A 6,412-nucleotide genomic window follows, 5' to 3' on the forward strand; every position below is an offset into this window, starting at 1 on the left:
GTTATTCAAAAAAAAAAAGGGAATGATAAAACTAAATGCTTAGTTCAAATATTTTAAACAATTTTTTCACATCTAAATATCAATAAAACTTGCACCTGCAAGAATTCGAATCTCAATCCATACTACTTTTGTAAGGGACAAATATGATATCAACTGGGCAAAGGCGTAGTAGTTTAGATTACTTGGTATAAAAGTAGGGTAATATTAACATTTGCCGTAAAAAAACTTTAACCAGTATATCATAGGTAGGCATTAATTCAAATATAGAACAGATATAAGCAATGTTTGTATTACGAAATTCAAGATTTTCCAAATGCCTTATACCATTTATGTGTAAACAACCAATTTATTTTTGCAATCAGTAATGACAAATGTAACGTGTTATCATTTGTATGATTAGTTAAATCAATAATTGTATTTGTATTTATATGGGGAACAAGTATAACGACACATGTAACGTAACGTGTTATAATTTGCCTTATTCCAATGATGAGAATAATTCAATTATTTGCTTTGGCCCACGATAATCAGTATTTTTATTATGATTGTCATATGACGTATAATTAAACTATATGTCCCTAAGGGTTAAAACACCTATAAACGTATTCGGTGTTTACATCATATTTTCACTAAATCCTTTAAAAGAAACTTATTTTTCTCTCTATTTCTACAAACATTTATACAAATAGTTAAATACTATACGAGAATGATTGTAATCCATGTCTCGTGTTCAACGGGATGTCTATTAATTTTCAGAGGTAGGGGCGCTAGAGACAAAACAAAAAGAAATTGATATATTAGGCCATTCGTAGTCATAAAGCCCCTTGTGGGGCGTTATGCGACACGTGTCGTGCCACGTCACACAGTCATAAAGCCCATACCTATCATTACCTAATTATTAATTTTCAATTTTATTAATTAATTAAAAAAACACTTGCTTTTTTTTTATTGGTCTATTTTTGAAATCCCCTCCCTCATCAGGCGCCATATATATAACGCCACCCACTTTTTTTTGTCTCATAAAACCCCTTGTAGTGGTGTGTGGGGCTTTATAGGGGCTTTATGAAGGCATAAAACACTTATTGTTGTTTTTTTGAGAAACCTATTGCAATAAAAAAAAGGCCTGCTCCATAGTTTGTGCGGTTGGAGTTCAACGAGAAAAAGGAGTAGCAGCCAACTTTAATATTAACTAGTATGATTCTCTCCGCGCTACGCGGCGAAAATTCGGTTGGTATCGATTTAGTTTGTTACGGTACTGACACTCAATATAGGAACCAAAAAAAGTTAAGTCATCTTTTACATTAATAGAAAACCCTTAAAATAACACCGGTTCCGGCTTCGATAGTAGCGATACAGATACTGATGTTCGGTAAGAATCAGTTAAATTCGTTACAGTACCGACGCTCATAGCCTACGACACCAAAAAGAACTCTATATTGAATGCAAACCTGCGTATTCAATCGAAATACACATATGCATATTCGGTTTTTTTAGCTTTAAAAAGTTACTAAACGCAAGCTATTAAAAAATCAAATTCAATAATAAATCAAATAAACACAAATACCTAAAAATTATTACTTAGTCTTCATCATACTTCTAAACTAACATATAAAGTTATAGTTATTGTTAGTTAATTAATTACCTAAGTAATGAGTGTATATAATCTTTTGATGGTTAGTTAAAATTGAAAACCGTAATCATATTATCTATACTATTATAAAAAGGAGAAGTGATGTACAAGATGGTAATTTTGCCACACGTATCAATTTTGAAGCATTATGTACAAGTGGGTATAAGCGGGTGAATTGGAACATTTTTGCAAAATTTTAAGACGTTTCGGGGGTAAATTTGACAAATCCTCCTCCTGCCTTTATGATCTAATTGTTGAAACGCTAGGATAATCAACCGTCATCGGTGATTTATTCTCATTCGTTCCAGTCTCCACCCTTGAATTGAATCCACACACACATGAGAGAGAGAACCGAGATGACGCCGGGTCAGTGATGATGGTGTACGGATGATGGCGGTGGTAGGTTGTGGACAAAGCGAAGCCCGACGATGGCTTTAGGGTTCCGTCGCAAGTCAGTCAATGGGTTATTAGGATTCGGGCAGAGCCATACCTAGGGTTCCGATTGACAATTCCAGAGGTATGTTTTTGGATTTGATTATGTTTGGTAATGATGATAATCGAATGAGACTGATCTATACCCGTGTTTCGAAGGTGTAATCGGTGTTTAAAAGGACGGATTGAAACAACCCCTCTTCATCTCGCCAAAACGCTAATCGATTCGTCAACCACCACATCTTCAGGTTTCTCTTTCCCTCTCTACTGCTTTTGTTTCTTATTTCTTGTAATATATGAACTCAGTCATGATTCCTGTTGCAGATTGATGGTTATGAATTTGTATTTTTATGCTTTTGTTATGTAATGGTGTCTTTGGTATTGTGTTTGGGACCATAGAACCTCTGCTCTAGCCTGTTGTGTTGATAACAAGTCTAGGTTAAAGAAATTTAAGGTACTTTTTATAATTAAAAACGTGTAATTGCTTTAGATTGCAATTCTACTTTTTAGGCAAGTTTCCTATCTTCTAATTTCAGTTTGCAGTTTATTATTGAGTTTAACTGTGATTTTGTTTCAAATAAATCCATTAACGTTGTCTTTGGTTGGTATTGAATGCACAGGTATGTCTCTTCTGTGCAGTTTAATAAATTTGTTGCTATTGATTTGATTACAGAAGAGATCAACGTCATCCACAGTGGCACCACAACGCTTTCACTGAGTTCGAGAAAGTGTTCGATCGGATTGGATGTTCATAGCATGCTTCATTCACGCGCATGGGTAACACACGATTGATTATACGTATCAACAACGGAGATTTGTATGAGTTAACAACCTGAAATTTGATTAATCGTGATTACGGTACGAGTTTTGTGGATACAATTATCATCAATTAACATATCATTTTAGGTTTCATGTTTTGTTGTTGAATTCAACTAATATCACGGAAGTATATTTTTGGTTCGTATTAACTAGCATGAATATGGATACAGTTTCAGCATATTAACTAGGTTAAAGTGTTAAATCATAGGTAATTTAAGCGGTTGTATAGTTGATTAACTTGATTTGAAAGATTAGACTTATTGTGCGGGTATTTTGGTTACCTGTGTGATGCATTTGATTGATGCAGGTGCCTTTCCAAGTTCCAATGATTGACAGGAGAAGACTTGATTACACCATGCCATTGTAGAGGCACCCAAAAATATGTCCACAGGTCATGTCTTGACAATTGGAGGTCTGCCAGGGTAAGTTTTAAAATTTACTCTTTATTGTTGTGTGTTGAATAATTAATTAATTCTTACATATGGGTGCAGGAGGGGTTTGCTTTCTCTCACTGCACAGAATGTAAGGCTGTGTTTATCCTACGTGCGAATGTCCCACCAGATCGCTGGTGGTTGAGGTTGAAATTTCAGTTACTGGTTGCAAGAGACCATGCATTCATTTTCATCATTGACTCATTGTCCAACTGGTATCATCAAAAAATTACATGAATCCTTGTTTCTTCATATCTATCCAAGTTTCTTGCGTGTAACAAGAATTTTGTTTGGCAGATTGTTGCCTTCTTAGGTGTGTTGGTCTACAAATTTTATGGAGATGAACCGAGACAAAGGTTAAGGTAAATTTCAAATGTTATCAATTCTCATAGTTCCATTTTTATGTTACTTTCTACGAGTCATCGTTAGTAAGGTGGCAATTTTGACCTGCTACTTAGACTAGGGGTGTGGAGGGGTTTGGGTTGGGGGCATTGCTCGACACTTGGCAGGTGTGGCTCCACCAGTCCACACCCAAAAAAGTGGGGTGTGGAAGGGGCGTGGCCCGGCGTTGGGGTGCCATGTGGCACCTAATTTAACCATTGCCAAATGGTCATCCACGCCCAGCCAACCATTGCCAGACACGTCACCCCAGGCCAGCGCCCCACGCCAAACACTATTGCCACTCCAAGCTGGCAACGCCCACCAAAACGCCAACCCAGGGTGATGTACCCGACGTTAAAGGGCCAACAACGCCCTTAGCCACGCCCACACCCACCAGTCTTAAGAACGGGTAAAAAAAAAACATTGCTTAAAAGCAGGCTTGTTAAATGCTTCAAACGGGTTAAAACTTGAAAGTGTATTTTTAATGCATAAATCATCCCAAATCGTTTTACTAAGAACAAATTAGATTATTACTGAAATATTATAGTTTTTATAATTATATTTGACTTCTTAATTATATTTAAAAAAATAATTTTGGAAAAAAGAAACGTTGTTTCTGGCCATCAAACCTGGCATGTTTCGACCCTCACCAAAAATCCAAATCAATACTTCAATACTACCATTTCATGTATTATTTCAATATTTTCATTTAATGGATATTTTTTTAATATTTGCAGGTCACAGTTGATATAACACCAGATTTAATTGTTACCTATTTAGTGCACAAAAATTAACACCATTATTTGTCTGTCATCGTTTTGGGTTTGCCAATGACTTTATTCACTATTTGGTTATATTTCATATTTTTAAGCTAAATAGGCTTGTTAGATTAAAGGTCTGGTACAAGAAATCTGATCTATTACAACTGCTGTTATCACAAGTTCAGGTCTTTGATGCTGCTGGGTCTCGGAGCTTGTTCAGGCTGCATTGCTATGGCCGCTGAGCGCTGGACGCATTCATATGGACCTGGTTGCATTATTGGAACAAGCTTGTTCTGTACAGTCTGCAGACTGCAAGTATAAAGCTCCTGCTGCACTGGACGGGAGCTTCAGGCTGCTTTTATATGGCTGTTAGAAGCTGGTCGCATCAAACTTTACTCCGGACCTGCATTGGTAGCATTTTTACTGGAAAAGGTCCTGGTTTATACGTTTGGGCTGGTCATCTTTTAAAGGCCCAGTTCTGGTTTATTAGTCAGACTCAAAGGGACTAGGATTGGGCTGTTATACTTCACCGTAAAGTGCTGAAATACAGGGATGTGTTGCTGTGTCTCTGGGATGTTACGGGGGAATGCCCCCTTGGTGTAATTTTTTCATTGTGTGTTATATAGTTTGCCGGGCGATGCCCTTTATTCAAAAAAAAAAAGTTTATATTAAAAACCAACTCCTTCCCTCTCATTATTCATCCTAGCCAATGACGCGCCGTTATCTGGTCGCGCAGCGCCTCTCTGTTTTATTTTCCTTTTACGTTTTTTGTGTTTTAGTTTTCCTTCCCTTAACAAGTACACTGCATGCCAATACAGTAGTGATACTCCCGCAACACGTGAATGTATGGAATATTAGTTGTGGTTCGTAATGACATCGGGACACCCGCCGCAACGCGCGGGCATTTCCACTAGTGTATCAACAATATCAGTAGTATTACCTAATTAATTACTAATCACATTATGTATTAGTATTAGTATTTTTTTTTTTGAAATGTCAACTTTCTTATGTTAGGCCACCACACTCTTTAAATTGGAGAGCCCCGTTGCCCCATGCTAGCCAGACTATGTTGTCTTAACCTGACTCACACTGGCTTCAGAGTTTGGCTTGAGTGTTCTCCCGGGGAACCATACCCTCAATAGCCACTTGACAATCGTTGTGCTGTCACACCCTGGCTTTTGCGGAAGCGTGGGTTTATTTGGTGTGACTTCTTAATACCATAGCACAATCATAACAATGCTATATGAAAATAAAACACGTGATAGTCATCCATTCATTAAGTTCTAAAAGTTACCACAACAACATTGTTTTTAAAAGTTGACAAATAAAACATAATACAACCACGACAAAATTTAAAACATGTTCACTTGACACAACTAAAGACTTAATAAAGACACGGTTTAAGACTTGTAACCCGTCCAGGCAAGGGTCACACCTCCTAAACCTGAATGACATCATTACTTCCTACGCAGCTTGACACGATTGCATACTTCGCCAGATCCATTAATTTCCTGAAATATATGTAGTTTGAAAAATCAACAAAAGTTGAGCGAATTCATGTAAAAGTGAGTATGAATAAACCTTTCATGTATGAATAAAAGTCCCTGTTATGTAGCAATAAGGAAAAAAGAGATCACCAATGGGTTGCAAAGCCACTCATATGTGTGAGAAAGTGCAGGAAAACTCAAACCTAGCAAATTTGTTACTAGGCTTCGGCGGTAAGACACAGACACCTCTATAGGCCGCCCCGGCCTCACGGGTGTGGGCTCGCTACACCCAAATAGATCTATCACTCTTGTGTCCCTCGGTCATAACAACAAGTATTAATGGCCTTAAGTGTTGTACCCACCCCTCACATGATATAGTAGTATAAATCCTCCCTACGCTAACCATACCATGTAAATAAATGGTTGTAATAATTATCACATGTATTTCACCCCCGAAGTATAAAACTGGAA

General features: G+C 37.2%; 1 long non-coding RNA gene across 2 annotated transcripts; it reads left to right on the forward strand.

Moving 5' to 3' along the window:
- Positions 1 to 1,873: 1,873 nt before the first annotated feature.
- Positions 1,874 to 5,133, forward strand: LOC110867741. 2 transcript variants are annotated; one of them, XR_002551829.2, is made up of 7 exons: positions 1,874 to 2,147; positions 2,222 to 2,310; positions 2,736 to 2,920; positions 3,189 to 3,303; positions 3,373 to 3,527; positions 3,610 to 3,674; positions 4,431 to 5,133. It is a non-coding gene; the product is annotated as an uncharacterized LOC110867741 (long non-coding RNA). The 2 variants fall into 2 exon arrangements; XR_002551830.2 differs by having other exon boundaries at positions 1,875 to 2,147; positions 4,640 to 5,133.
- Positions 5,134 to 6,412: the final 1,279 nt, after the last annotated feature.

The sequence above is a fragment of the Helianthus annuus genome, chromosome 7 (assembly GCF_002127325.2).
Source record: "Helianthus annuus cultivar XRQ/B chromosome 7, HanXRQr2.0-SUNRISE, whole genome shotgun sequence".
NCBI lineage: Eukaryota > Viridiplantae > Streptophyta > Magnoliopsida > Asterales > Asteraceae > Helianthus > Helianthus annuus.